Source organism: Zingiber officinale, chromosome 3A (genome assembly GCF_018446385.1).
Source record: "Zingiber officinale cultivar Zhangliang chromosome 3A, Zo_v1.1, whole genome shotgun sequence".
Taxonomy (NCBI): domain Eukaryota; kingdom Viridiplantae; phylum Streptophyta; class Magnoliopsida; order Zingiberales; family Zingiberaceae; genus Zingiber; species Zingiber officinale.
The window spans coordinates 99,751,117-99,766,943 of record NC_055990.1 but is presented as its reverse complement, the minus strand read 5'-3'; the positions used below and the strand labels follow the sequence as shown (position 1 = coordinate 99,766,943).

General features: G+C 38.1%; 1 long non-coding RNA gene across 1 annotated transcript; it reads right to left on the bottom strand.

Moving 5' to 3' along the window:
• Positions 1-4,140: 4,140 nt before the first annotated feature.
• LOC122053908 lies at positions 4,141-5,564 on the bottom strand. The gene is made up of 5 exons (XR_006132443.1): positions 5,500-5,564; positions 4,623-4,684; positions 4,439-4,504; positions 4,274-4,368; positions 4,141-4,167 (listed from the first exon to the last, which is right to left on the bottom strand). It is a non-coding gene; the product is annotated as an uncharacterized LOC122053908 (long non-coding RNA).
• Positions 5,565-15,827: the final 10,263 nt, after the last annotated feature.

Here is a 15,827-nt window from a genome sequence, read left to right as displayed (position 1 = left end):
GCAAACTTTTTATTTCTGTCCATACCAAATGATGGATTTTGAATGACTTAAATATACTATCTTAATTTTTGTTGATCCTCAATCCTATATCGTAGGTTATAAATTGAAAAAGATTAATTATAGAATCTCACGAGTAGGGTTAATTAGCCTTATAGTTTGAACACCTAAACATCTTCTAAATAGATAAAAATAACAATGCTAAAAGGTAATTTTAGGTCTTTCCCTTTAACTTAATTTTCTTTTCCACAAGGTTGGAAACTTTCCAAGTTTGTGAGTGTGACAAGTCAAGAAGTGGTTAAAGGCATTGGAGACATCTTTATCCATGCAAATAATAATAATAATAATAATAATTATTATTATTATTATAAACATGAAATTCAAAGTCTTTTTGGTTTTTCTTTTTTCTTTTATTACCCTAACTCTTGCCGTAAGGTAGGAAGTGAAGACTTACTAATTGAATAATTGATTAGGGCAATCCTCGGTGGCATAGGCTGCCGCTGGGTTATGGTACAACTGTGAGAGACTCAAGTAGATTTTTAAATATTCACTATTCGAATTAAAAACAATTACAGTACTGTATTATATTATACTTGTTTTTTTAGTGAGATAAAAAATTTGAACGTTGGCTATTGAGAAAAGAGCTACCTTCTGGATTTGGTTGATGATTGGTATGTAAGATCGGATCATCCACCACAGGAATTAAAATTAGACTTGGATATTTAGATTATAAAAAAAAACACATGACTACGTTGGAATTCTCTCAAATTTAAAGGCCTTTTTTTCTCAAATTTAAATTTTCTTTTTGTTTGATGGCGTGTAGAATTAATCAGGAGTATAAGAAATAAATAATAATATAAATTTTAGGAGAAAAAAAGTAGGGACGATAATAATAAACATGACTTGGAAAATGGCTAATGGACACGAAGAGGCTTGTTTATCTTGGTTGGATCGTAGGAAAGGAATTAACTATGAAAAAAAATATTCCGTCGAGAAGGGAAAAGAAAATAATCCCTCATCGCTGCTCGCTGCTAGAACTATAATCTTGTCAGAATTGATTAGCGAGAGACGCGACTACTGCTCGTCACTGCTGGCTGCCAGAACTATGATCTTGTCGGCAGCTAGCGAGGTTGAGGACAAGGAGGGAATGCGCTGAGAAGGAAAGAAACGCATTTCCTTCGATCTTGAGCGGATAAAGATTTATTAGCAAATCGATGGGCAGATAGATTCGTAAATTCGTCTATCTATTTATTTTATAATAAGTAAACGAAAGAAAGGATAAATATTCTATCATTCCTTATAAAATAAATAAGAGAAAATTTTCTGTACGAATTTTTTCCTCAATTTTTAAATATGTCATCCTAAATAAATGGAGCATTAATGACAACTATAGATGCCATATCACTACAAATTTTTGAATATGTCATCCTAAATAAATGGAGCATTAATGACAATTATATGTCATATCATTACAAGAAAAATAACGATTTCTCCCATGTTTTAATCATTTGTACTAATGATTAGTAGTCACCTGTGATTTATCTCCTCCGTGTTGGTCTAGGGACGGGTTGACGGGGACGCTGGGACGAACAAATCATCTTTTTATCACATTACAAGAAAAATAATAATTAGCGATCGAAATTTCAATCGCTAAGGGTACTTAGCAACCAAAAATTTCAGTCGCAAATTTTTGAGTCATCAATGCCATTTAGTGACGAAAATTTATTTAGTGATAGAATTTAATTTCCGTTGTTCTATTGCTAATTTTTAATAAAAAATTTACAACACCTCCTCTATTTGAGATATTCCAACCATATTTACATTCAATGATACACGATACATTCAATAACAAGATTCAACAGTTAACTCAACAATACACGAGACATTCACATTTAGATCTATTACATTCAACATTCACAGATACATTCATATTCTTACAAACCACACTATCACCAAAGCAACATTCATGTTTTATAAAAAAAATTAATATTTAAAATATCATACATGATTAAAAATAATACAACTCAAAAAGATTACATACCAATCGCATCTCATTCTACAGTAAGTATAATACGATATATTATTTTTAAAAAATAAATATATGATTCAAATTACAATCCATTTTCTATTTTAAAACAATTCTACTCATTTATGAATTTAAAGTTAAAATTATTTATTAGAAAATTTAAAAAAAATTGATCAATGCAAGTTTAACATGCTTTAAAATAATAAATACTGATCCTGTCCGAGCTCTGAGTCGACGGACGTTGGGGACGTGACACTCTCCGCTGTCTCCAACTGGTGGTGTAGATCTCCGGCGAACCTGCAAAGAAGCTGAGTCGGGAGGGGTTTCCCGGCGACGACCCTCCGACGCTCAAGTCAGGCAGCGAAGAAGCAGAGTAACGTTACTGTGACTACAGTGATCAAGATTGCATACCTCTATCGAAGTCTGGGGGTCCTTATATAGGACCCCGGGGAGGCGCGGGTACGCTTCTCGATGCGTGCACGCTTCCCTAAACATACTTCAGTAGGGTTGTGTCAGAAAAGTACGTCTGACGCCATTCCGCAATCGTCCGAGCATATCCCTGATGTGACGGTGGAAGCTTCCACCATACGATCACTACAAAAAATATAGGCTTCTGGGACAAATTTTGGGACGAATTTGAAAAAAAAATTCGTTGCAAAATATTTAGGGACAAAATTTGGGACGAAAATATTTTCGTCCCAAAATTATTGATGCCAACTTTTGGAACAAATATTTGTTCGTTGGAAATTTGGCAACGAATTTGGGGACAAAATTGGCGATGAATAATATTTTCATCCCCAAATTCGTTGCCAATTTTGCAACAAAAAACTCTATTTGTCCCAAAATACTATACAATTTTGCAACGAAAATTTATTTTGTTGCAAACTTAGCAACGAATTTGGGGACGAATTCGGGGATGAATTTAATTCTGTTGCCAAATCTGTCCCAAATTTGGCAACAAATTATATTTTCGTTGCCAAATTTGTTGCTAATTTTCATGACACATTGCAACGAATATTATTTTTGTTGCAAAATTTACAACGAATTTGGCAACGAAAATACTAATTTCATTTAAAAAATAAATATTCATTCCAAATTTCGTCCCAAATACTGGAACAAATCCGTAGTTTCGTCCCAAATTCTGGGACGAATCCGCATATTCGTCCCAGAATCTGGGACGAAATTTGGAACAAAAATATTTTTATTGCAAAATTATCAATGGATAAGTTTGGAACAAATTATTTTCGTTGCCAAATTCGTTCCTAAATTAAAAAAAAAATCCAGCAACTATACATTTCTACAATAAATTCAAATAAAATATATATAACAAATTCAAATAACAAAATATAGACTTTGAACACATCCTAATTAACAATATCAGAAATAACACAATATACATTCAACACATCCTATTTCAGATACATATATTAATAATTGAAATCAAATCACAATACAACAAATTCAAAGTTCTCAACATCTTCTTCAAACGACTCCAAAATATTATACAAGTTCAACACTCAAATATTTATAAAGTCTAATAATCCAAGAAGTTAAACAAGGAGTTAAATTTTAAAAAAAACTAAGATACATCAACTCATCTTCTTTCTCCACAAAAGCTTTCATCCCATCAACTCTTCTCTTCCTGCATACAAACAAACGAATAAACCAGATCATGTGTAACCAGAAAGATAATAACTTAAATTCTAACAATCTCACAATTCTAACAGTTTCATTTGTATCAAATTGTTATGATATACCATATTTCACCTTATCAAACAAGTTTTACAAATATTATATTTCATCAAACATAGAGAGAATGAGATGTATTCTTAAAATTCCTATAATATGAAAATGTCTAAAATGAAAAAAACACAAACTAATATATGAGCAATTAGTTGATACTAGTCTTTAAGTACTCATAGTTACTTGGTTGTTAGGCAAACTCTAATCATAATTTGGAATTTGAAGTAATAATGCAGTAATATCAAATTTCAACAAATATATAAAAAGATACCTTTATTTAACTTTTCAAATATAACTAATTTAAAAATATATAAATATAATTAAAAGTCTAACATGTTCAACTACGAGTGTGTTATTTAATACTTACTTTTTTCTCCGATACATATTTCGCCTCACCAATCCTGTTAAAAACAAATTAACAATATTAAATAAAATAAAAATTAGAAAAGTTAACATGGCATGGTTTAATGTATAAAACACTAATTATGAGACAAATAATCATTAGACATAATTAAAATCATGAAATAGCATCACCAGCATCATCGTTATCATTGTCGCCATCATCATCATCGTCACGCGGAGGAATCTGACTTAGAGCGGAACTAAAAATTCCAATATAAGATAAAGTAAATTGCAAATTTGATTCATAAAAAGGAACTTTCAAAAACTTACCATTTTTCTTCAAATAGCTTGTAGAACAAGAGGGGAAAAAAAATATTAGATGTCACCTCTAATGACCTGTAGGAATAAATACAATGTATTAACTGATAAAATAAATAAAATTATAACTGAGACAGTATATAAAAAGTGAGATATAAGTTTGGTAAGTTTGCATATTAAAGATAGGCTAGAATACCACGGGGAAGATCTACAAAAGTGCTTTATGATACGAGTGTCTCCAACTACACCGAGCGAGACCTGCACAAACAAAATTACAAATTTAGTCAATACCTTAACATAATAAATCATTTGTACTTTTTTCACTAGCATTTTAGTCTCTCTAAACTTTGTTCTTTTAATAGCTATAAATGTTATTTTTTTGGCCATGAATGATGATCAATTTCAGTAGACGACTCTTGTTGATAAGCCGAACCCACAAAATCAAGCCAACTATCATTCTACTTAGGAGATAAGATGAGAAATCAGAGGCGTAATTTGATGGAAAGCACAAATTCAATGCATGAATAAATTACTGAGACTTAGCAAGTCCAAATTCTTACTGTTCAAAGAAATAACATAAAATGTTGACCTAAAATGAGTTGATTGAATCAAGGTTACAAAATCAATCATCATTGTAACTGGATAAGCATACAAACAGCGGATAAGTACTGTATCGGAATTTAAACCACCGGAGCAGCCCCGTCCAGGAGCAGCCACACGCTGCCAGGTGCGGCCACGAGCGGCCAAGCACGACGACGGCGGCCAGGCGCATCCAGTTGAGGACACGCCTGGCCAGGCACGACGACGGCGGCTAGGTGAGCAGCCCCGTCCAGGAGCAGCCACACGCTGCCAGGTGCGGCCACGAGCGGCCAAGCACGACGACGGCGGCCAGGCGCGTCCAGGCGAGGACACGCCTGGCCAGGCACGACGACGGCGGCCAGGTGAGGCCACGCGCGGCCAGGCGCGCCCACGCGCGGCAAGGAGCGCCCAAGCGCTGCCACGCACGGCCAAGCGTGGCCGGCACGGCGCCGCGCACAGATGAGAGGGGAGATGGGAGAGGGGAGAGGGATTACCTGCGCCGCTGCAGGAGAAGGATTCCGCCACCGCTGGAGAAGGATTCAGCCGCCGCTACGAGAAGGAGATCGGGTAAAGAGAATATGTGGGATTAAGGGATATAGGGTTTTTTAGAAACAAAAATATTTTGTTGCCATTTTTGTCCCTACTTTTGGGACGAATTCCTGGATTCGTCCCAAATTTTGGGACGAATCCAGGATTCGTCCCAGATTTAAGAAAATTAAAAAAAAAAAAATTAATCGGAGAACTAAATATGGACCTAGAGATGTCGGAATTTCACGAAACAAGTTTCTATGGATTCCTAATTTTTTCCTAATCTCAAAAATATCCTTATCCATAATTTTAACATATTATATTGACTGTGGTGAATTTTTTATTAAACATTAGGTTATATTCATGTTAAAAAATCACCACACTCAATATATTAGGTTAAAATTTAGAATTAGTATATTTTTATGATCAGGAAAAAATTATGAACGCATAGAAACTTATTTTATTAAATTCTGAAATTTCTAGGTCCATATTTAGGCCTTCCAAATGATATTTATTTTATTTTTTCATTTTTTTAATTCTGGGATGAATCCTGGATTCGTCCCAAGTTTGGGGACGAATTCCAGGATTCATCCCAAATTTTGGGACGAATCCAAGATTCGTCCCAGATTTAAGAAAATTAAAAAAGAAAAGAAAAATTAATCAGAGACACTAAATATGAACCTAGAGATGTCGGAATTTCATGAAACAAGTTTCTATGGATTTCTAATTTTTTCCTAATCTCAAAAATATCCTTATCCATAATTTTAACATATTATATTGACTGTGGTAAATTTTTTTATTAATCATTAGGTCATATTCGTGTTAAAAAATCACCACACTCAATATATTAGGTTAAAATTCAGGATTAAGATATTTTTATGATCAGGAGAAAATTATGAACGCATAGAAACTTATTTCATTAAATTCCGAGATTTCTAAGTCCATATTTAGGCCTTCCGAATGATATTTATTTTATTTTTTTATTTTTTTAATTCTGGGACGAATCCTGGATTCGTCCCAGATTTTGGGACGAATTCCTGGATTCGTCCCAAATTTGGGGACGAATTCCAGGATTCGTCCCAGATTTTGGGACAAATCCAGGATTCGTCCCAAATTTTAAAAAATTAAAGAAAAATTAATCGGAGGCACTAAATATAGACCTAGAGATGTCAAAATTTCATGAAATAAGTTTCTATGGGTTCCTAATTTTGTAATAATCATAAATATATCCTCATTCATAATTTTAACCTAATATATTTAGTGTAGTGATTTTTTAAACCAAATTGATTAAATTCAAGTTAAAAAATCACAACACTCAAAATATTAGGGTAAAATTATAGATGAGGACATTTTTACAATCAGGAGAAAATTAGAAACTCACAGAATCTTGTTTCATAAAATTCTGACATCCGTAGGTATATATTTAAAGTTTTAGACACGTATTCAAACATACGTTAAATGCTAACATACTTAATTAACATTAAACTATCTATGTTTCACTAAATATGGACCTAGAGATGTCGGAATTTCATGAAACAAATTTCTATGGGTTCCTAATTTTTTGGTGATGTTAAAAATATCCTCATCCATAATTTTAACATATTATATTGACTGTGGTGAATTTTTTATTAAGAATTAGGTCATATTCGTGTTAAAAAATCACCACACTCAATATATTAGGTTAAAATTTAGAATTAGTATATTTTTATGATTAGGAGAAAATTATGAATGCATAGAAACTTGTTTCATTAAATTCCGAGATCTCTAGGTCCATATTTAGACCTTCGGAATGATATTTATTTTATTTTTTATTTTTTTTAAATCTGGGACGAATCCTGGATTCGTCCCAGATTTTGGGACAAATTCCTGGATTCGTCCCAGATTTGGGGACGAATTCCATGATTCGTCCCAAATTTTGGGACGAATCCAGGATTCGTCCCAGATTTAAGAAAATTAAAAAAGAAAAGAAAAATTAATCGGAGACACTAAATATGGACCTATAAATGTCGGAATTTCATGAAACAAGTTTCTATGGATTCCTAATTTTTTCCTAATCTCAAAAATATCCTTATCCATAATTTTAACATATTATATTGACTGTGGTGAATTTTTTATTAATCATTAGGTCATATTCGTGTTAAAAAATTACCACACTCAATATATTAGGTTAAAATTCAGGATTAGGATATTTTTATGATCAGGAGAAAATTATGAATACATAGAAACTTATTTCATTAAATTCCGAGATCTCTAGGTTCATATTTAGGCCTTCCGAATGATATTTATTTTATTTTTTCATTTTTTTAATTCTGGGACGAATCCTGGATTTGCCCCAGATTTTGGGACGAATTCCTGGATTTGTCCCAGATTTTGGGACGAATTCCTGGATTCGTCCCAGATTTTGGGACAAATCCAGGATTCGTCCCAAATTTAAAAAAATTTAAAAATAAAAGAAAAATTAATCGGAGACACTAAATATGAACCTAGAGATGTCGGAATTTCATGAAACAAGTTTCTATGGGTTCCTAATTTTGTAATAATCATAAATAAATCCTCATTCATAATTTTAACCTAATATATTTAGTGTAGTGATTTTTTAAACCAAATTCTTTAAATTCAAGTTAAAAAATCACAACACTCAAAATATTAGGGTAAAATTATAGATGAGGACATTTTTACAATTAGGAGAAAATTAGAAACTCATAGAATCTTGTTTCATAAAATTCTGACATCCGTAGGTATATATTTAAAGTTTTAGACACATATTCAAACATACGTTAAACGCTAACATACTTAATTAACATTAAACTATCTATGTTTCACTAAATATGGACCTAGAGATGTCGGAATTTCATGAAACAAATTTCTATGGGTTCCTAATTTTTTGGTGATGTTAAAAATATCCTCATCCATAATTTTAACATATTATATTGACTGTGGTGAATTTTTTATTAAGAATTAGGTCATATTCGTGTTAAAAAATCACCACACTCAATATATTAGGTTAAAATTTAGAATTAGTATATTTTTATGATCAGGAGAAAATTATGAATGCATAGAAACTTGTTTCATTAAATTCCGAGATCTCTAGGTCCATATTTAGGCCTTCGGAATGATATTTATTTTATTTTTTATTTTTTTTAAATCTGGGACGAATCCTGGATTCGTCCCAGATTTTGGGACGAATTCCTGGATTCGTCCCAGATTTGGGGACGAATTCCAGGATTCGTCCCAAATTTTGGGACGAATCCAAGCTTCGTCCGAGATTTAAAAAATTTAAAAATAAAAGAAAATTATCGGAGACACTAAATATGGACCTAGAGATGTCGGAATTTCATGAAACAAGTTTCTATGGATTCCTAATTTTTTCCTAATCTCAAAAATATCCTTATCCATAATTTTAACATATTATATTGACTGTGGTGAATTTTTTATTAATCATTAGGTCATATTCGTGTTAAAAAATCACCACACTCAATATATTAGGTTAAAATTCAGGATTAGGATATTTTTATGATCAGGAGAAAATTATGAATACATAGAAACTTATTTCATTAAATTCCGAGATCTCTAGGTTCATATTTAGGCCTTCCGAATGATATTTATTTTATTTTTTCATTTTTTTAATTCTGGGACGAATCCTGGATTTGTCCCAGATTTTGGGACGAATTCCTGGATTCGTCCCAGATTTTGGGACAAATCCAGGATTCGTCCCAAATTTAAAAAAATTTAAAAATAAAAGAAAAATTAATCGGAGACACTAAATATGAACCTAGACATGTCGGAATTTCATGAAATAAGTTTCTATGGGTTCCTAATTTTGTAATAATCATAAATAAATCCTCATTCATAATTTTAACCTAATATATTTAGTTTAGTGATTTTTTAAACCAAATTCTTTAAATTCAAGTTAAAAAATCACAACACTCAAAATATTAGGGTAAAATTATAGATGAGGACATTTTTACAATCAAGAGAAAATTAAAAACTCATAGAATCTTGTTTCATAAAATTCTGACATATGTAGGTATATATTTAAAGTTTTAGACACATATTCAAACATACGTTAAACGCTAACATACTTAATTAACACTAAACTATCTATGTTTCAATAAATATGGACCTAGAGATGTCGGAATTTTATGAAACAAATTTCTATGGGTTCCTAATTTTTTTGTGATGTTAAAAATATCCTCATCCATAATTTTAACATATTATATTGACTGTGGTGAATTTTTTATTAAGCATTAGGTTATATTCGTGTTAAAAAATCACCACACTCAATATATTAGGTTAAAATTCAGAATTAGTATATTTTTATGATCAGGAGAAAATTATGAACGCATAGAAACTTGTTTCATTAAATTCCGAGATCTCTAAGTCCATATTTAGACCTTCGGAATGATATTTATTTTATTTATTATTTTTTAAATTTAACTGATTTTGGATCTATTAATTCACAAATTCTAAATTAATCTCATTTTGGGACGAATCCAGGATTCGTCCCAGATTTAAGAAAATAAAAAAATAAAAGAAAAATTAATCGGAGACACTAAATATGGACCTAGAGATGTCGGAATTTCATGAAATAAGTTTCTATGGATTCCTAATTTTTTCCTAATCTCAAAAATATCCTTATCCATAATTTTAACATATTATATTGACTGTGGTGAATTTTTTATTAATCATTAGGTCATATTCATGTTAAAAAATCACCACACTCAATATATTAGGTTAAAATTCAGGATTAGGATATTTTTATGATCAGGAGAAAATTATGAACACATAGAAACTTGTTTCATTAAATTCCGAGATCTCTAGGTCCATATTTAGGCCTTTCGAATGATATTTATTTTATTTTTTAATTTTTTTAAATCTAGGACGAATCCTGGATTCGTACCAGATTTAAAAAAATTTAAAAATAAAAGAAAAATTATTCGGAGACACTAAATATGGATCTAGAGATGTCAAAATTTCATGAAACAAGTTTCTATAGGTTCCTAATTGTTTTGTGATCTTTAAAATAGCCTCATCCATAATTTTAACATATTATATTGACTGTGGTGAATTTTTTATTAAGCATTAGGTCATATTCATGTTAAAAAATCACCACACTCAATATATTATGTTAAAATTCAGGATTAGGATATTTTTATGATCAGGAGAAAATTATGAACGCATAGAAATTTGTTTCATTAAATTCCGAGATCTCTAGGTCTATATTTAGGCTTTCCGAATAATATTTATTTTATTTTTTAATTTTTTAAAATCTGGGATGAATCCCGGATTCGTCCCAGATTTTGGGACGAATTCCTGGATTTGTCCCTGATTTTTGGGACGAATTCTGGATTCGTCCCAGATTCTGGAACGAATCCAGAATTCGTCCCAGATTCTGGAACGAATCCAGAATTCGTCCCAGAATTTGGGACGAATCCTAGATTCGTCCCAGATTCTGGAATGAATTTTGCAACGAAAATATTGTTTGTTGGCAATTTACGATGAAATTTTTTTGTTGCAGATTTTGTTTCTAATTTGGGTCAAATTTTATATTTGTTGCCAAAATTGTTGCAATTTTGGGACGAAAAATTTTCGTCCCAAACTTTCGTCCCTAAATTATTGTTTTTTTGTAGTGGATATTCTGTCCGCTCCGGCCGCCGACCATGCTGTTTGTCGGCGGCAAGTGTCTCGAGGACGAAGCTACCAGTTGTCCTTTTTGTCTCCTAGCGCTCTTATCTGTTCCCGGGCCGAGTGGACCAGCCGCTCGGCGCTCATGGCCTCCGGGAAGCCCTATTCACGTGCTCGGCTGGGATTGCGCATTACTGTCCTGCGGCTCGGCCGAGCGGCCGCCTGTCCGCCCGGCCCCTCGACCTTTCTACCTTGAGCATCGGAAACCCGACCCCTCTTATGTCCGGTCCGGGAGACCATTGGCCAGATGTCCGGTCGGCCGGATGCTTGGTCGGCCCTATCACTCTGCTCGGCACGACCTCGGGCTTGACCCTCTTGACCATTGACCTCCACGTGTCGTTGACCTCCCGCCAACGAGTGATCCCCCGTCCTTACCACCGGATCACATGCCTCCCCCTCAAGTCTAGTCGAAGGAGGCATTAAGTCCGACTGACTAGACTATGAGTCTGGCCCATCGACAGTCGACCCGTCAATATCGAAAGTATACCTCCGCTCGGCCCCTATGGGGTCGAATAGAGCCGGTCGACTAATTGCCAAGGGCTGCCCCAATGGCCTGTGATGATGTCCTCGGGATCTTCTCGGAATACGTGCAAATCTCTGCCATTATGGTTGAGCACGCGGGTTCTGCCTCGTGATGGAGCTCATTAAATGCCTTCCTCTGACCGAGTACCATGTGGCGCGGCTGATGTCATCGTACGGCCGCCACCTTACGCCTGATGCGATGCCCATCGGTTTGAAATGGACGGCGCGATGTGGGCCTAGGTTCCTGTGACCTGAATCCAACGGCTCAGGACGATCGGGCATAACCCTATAAAGCCTTCGCCCTTTTCCTTCGCCGCACCTTCGCCCTCGCGTCCAGAAGCCTCCTCCTACTCAGTGCCCCGGCGACCCTGCTCCTAGGCATTCCGACGATCCCTCGCCTTCTTCCTTCGCTTCTCATCCTCTCTCTGTAAGGTTCTTTGTCTTTCCCTCTTTCTTTCTGCGTTTTCTTTGCGTTCTTTGCCGAGTTCTCATCTTTTGGTCACTGTTCCGTTCATCTCCCTCAAGCCTTTGCATTTTCTCCCAATTTTCGCCTTCTCCACTGTTGTTCTGGCGATGGCAAGTTCCTCTCAGCCCACGGACCTCGCTCTCAGCCCATGGTATACCACCATGGAGTCGCGGTTCGATCGGCGCGATACCGAGAGCCTGATCAACGCTTTCGACATCCCGTCTAATTTCGAATTGATTTTACCTTCTCCTTCCACTCGGCCACATAACCCTCCGCACGGCACTATCTGTTTTTTCTGCGAACAGTTTACAGTCAGTCTGCGGTTTCCTCTCCACCCCTTCATCATCGAAATTTGTAACTTCTTTGGCATTCCGCTTGCCCAGTTGGTTCCCAACACTTTTCGCCTTCTGTGCGGAGTTGTGGTATTATTTAAGATACACAACATTCCCCTCCGCCCGGAAGTCTTCTATTATTTCTACTATCCTAAGCAATCCGAGCCGGACACTTATCTGTTTCAGGCTCGGCCCGACTTAGTCTTTTTTGATAAACTTCCCTCTTCCAACAAACATTGGAAAGAAAACTTCTTTTTTCTTCGTATGCCCGGGCAGCTCCCTTTCCGCACTAAATGGAAGGTCGGACCGCCTACCTCTCCCGAGCTGAAGAAGTTTAAGACCCGACCGGACTATCTTCAAGCAGCGAATCTGCTAGCCGGTCTGAAGCTCGACATCAACAAGCTCCTACTTGAAGGAGTGATGTATATATTCGGTTTGAGTCCAAGCCGGACCCCGCTCCCGAGCAGCTTCGGTAAGAACTTCACTTGTACATCTGCCTTGAGTTCTAACTGATTTCCTTCTTTTTTCCTTGCAGTGAACATCGTAATGGAGTCTGTGCTGTTCAGGATTTTGAAGAAGAAAGCGGCCGCGCTCGAGGCGGCAGCGGCCAAGGAAATGGAGCGGTTGGGCATTGCTCCGGTCGGCTCTCATGAAGGTGAGTGCGAGACGAATGTAGGGGAGTCTGCCGCTCAGGCTTCACCCATGGAGGCGGCTGGCGATGCAACTTCTAGCAAAGAACCGACCGTTCGGGAGGAAGACTCAGATCCGGAGGATGAGCTCCCGCTCGATAGGAAAAGACGACGTGTTGAGGTGCCTCTCCGTTCGGCCACCTCCGTAGCACCCGAGCGGATGGGCACCGCCTCTCAACGCGGCAAAGCACCATCGGTCGAGGCGCTCTCCTCCGACCGGACTCCCTCTCAGCTGGATGCGCCTACGACCCCCATCGAAGTGGTGCTGGTCAGCTCCCTTCCTCCTGTACCACGCCGAGTCCTCCGCTCGGGCATTCTGTCCACAATTTCCAGCCCAGCCTCTGATCCTTTGGCGTCCGCTCAGACGACTCCGGGCCGGCGCCGCACTATTAGGGTCACCCTGCACCTCCCTACTGAGGCGTTTATGGCCGAGTCCGATTGGCCGACAGCTCCCGAACATATGATCACTATAAAGGGGCCCTATGCTGAGATGTGGGCGAACGCCCGGGCCCGTGTGGCCATGATACCGCTCGACAAGCTGGCTGACAGTCACATGCAGCAGTCCACAGGTGTAAGCTTTATTTCCTCTTCTTTATGTAGCCTTCCCGGTCGGCCTTTTAACATTTCTGTGTACATCAGCGATGGGTGGAAAACATTGCTATCGCCAACCGCTTGGCAATGGTGGAGGAGGAGATGAAAAGGCTGAAGAGTCTGGGCGGCCCGTCTTCTTCTCGAGGCCCTTCTTATGCTGAGCTGCAGAAGGAGCTCGCAAAAACCAAGGACCTGTTAGAGGCCGAAAGGAAGAAGACGGCCAACCAGGCCTACATGCTGGACCAGCTTGACAAGCAGGTCAAAACTTTTGACCGCAAGATCGAGCTCGCTACCACTCGGAAGAACACCGCTATCACGGATCTAGATAAAAAGAACGTGGAAGCCCGAGCGCTGGAGCAGCGTGTGCAAGAGATGGCTGAGCTGCTGGAAGGAGAGCAGAAAGGCCGCTTGGAGGAGGTGGCCAAACTCAAGGAAGATTTGAAGGCCTTGCAGGAGGCTCTTGATGCTTCCCGTGCTGCCTTCAAGGAGTACCAAGAGGCGGAGCCAGGCCGCGTTGCTGCCTTGAGGCAAAACTACATCCGCTCGGCGGAATTTGTGGAGAAGGTGTGCAACCGGCTAGTCATCGCCTTCGAGTTGGCCATCACCGCCACGGCGGACTATCTGAAGTCCAAGGGTCAACTCCCCGAGTCCGTGGTCATCCCTGATACGGAGCATGTGGCGCTTCTCACCACCATCCCGAAGCATATTTTTGACTACCTTGAATGAAGTATTTTCTGTAATTCTCCCGATCGGCTAAACCTTAATTTTAATGTGGCATCTGTAACTTTGCTTCCGGTCGGCAAACTTTTAAATTTAATTTTTAGAATGTCAACTTTTGCTTTGTTAGCCTTTCGTTTCAAGTGCTCCTCATAACTATGTCAACCGGTCGCTCGACCTTTTTTTTTCGCATGTTTTTTCTTAACTTCCTCTCCTGGTCAAACAACCTTCATTCCATATGGAACTTCCGTTAGTTTTTCGTTTAAGTATTTTTCTAAACTGCACCTCTCGGTCAAGCGATCTTCATTCCAAATGGAACTTCCGTTAGTTTTTCGTTGATTGGCGTGACGCTGTCCTGTTCGGGGGGTTTATAGTCGCCGGTCTGACTCTGGAGTTTAACGTCGCCGCTCGATGGATTCCGACCGAGGGGTTTTTAGTCGCTGATCCGACTCTAGAGTTTAACGTCGCCGCTCGACGGTCTTCGGGCCGGGGGGTTTATAGTCGCCGGTTCGACTCTAGAGTTTAACGATGTCGCTCGACGGTCTTTGGGCCGGGGTGTTTATAGTCGCCGGTCCGACTCTAGAGTTTAACGTCGCCGCTCGACAGTCTTCAGGTCGGGGTGTTTATAGTCGCCGGTCTGACTCTAGAGTTTAACGTCGTCGCTCGACGGTCTTCGGGCTGGGATGTTTATAGTCGCCGATCCGACTCTAGAGTTTAACGTCGCCGCTCGACGGTCTTCGGGCCGGGGTGTTTATAGTCGCCGGTCCGACTCTAGAGTTTAATGTCGCCGCTCGACGGTCTTCAGGCCGGGGTGTTTATAGTTGTCGGTCCGACTCTAGAGTTTAACGTCGCCACTCGACGGTCTTCAAGCCGGGGGGTTTATAGTCGTCGGTCCGACTCTAGAGTTTAATGTCGTCGCTCGACGGTCTTCATGTAGGTTGTCATTCGGCGAATAACGCTCAGACTCTTCACAATTTTTCTTATCTTCAATCCTGCAGCCAAAGGATACATATGAACGGAACGTACATGAAATGAATTACACTAGTGCACCTTTTATCCAGCACGGTATGGCTGAAGGTGGTTTGCGCTCCATGGTCGATCTAGCCGCCGTCCGCCTTCATCTTCCAGGTAGTAGGCACCCGATCGGAGCTTCTCGACGACTTTAAAGGGCCCCGCCCAGGGAGCTGCCATTTTGCTCACATCTTCGACCGGCTTCACCTTCTTCCATACAAGATCACCGACCTGGAATGCTCTGGGAATTACACGCCTGTTGTAATTCTGCTTCATTTTCT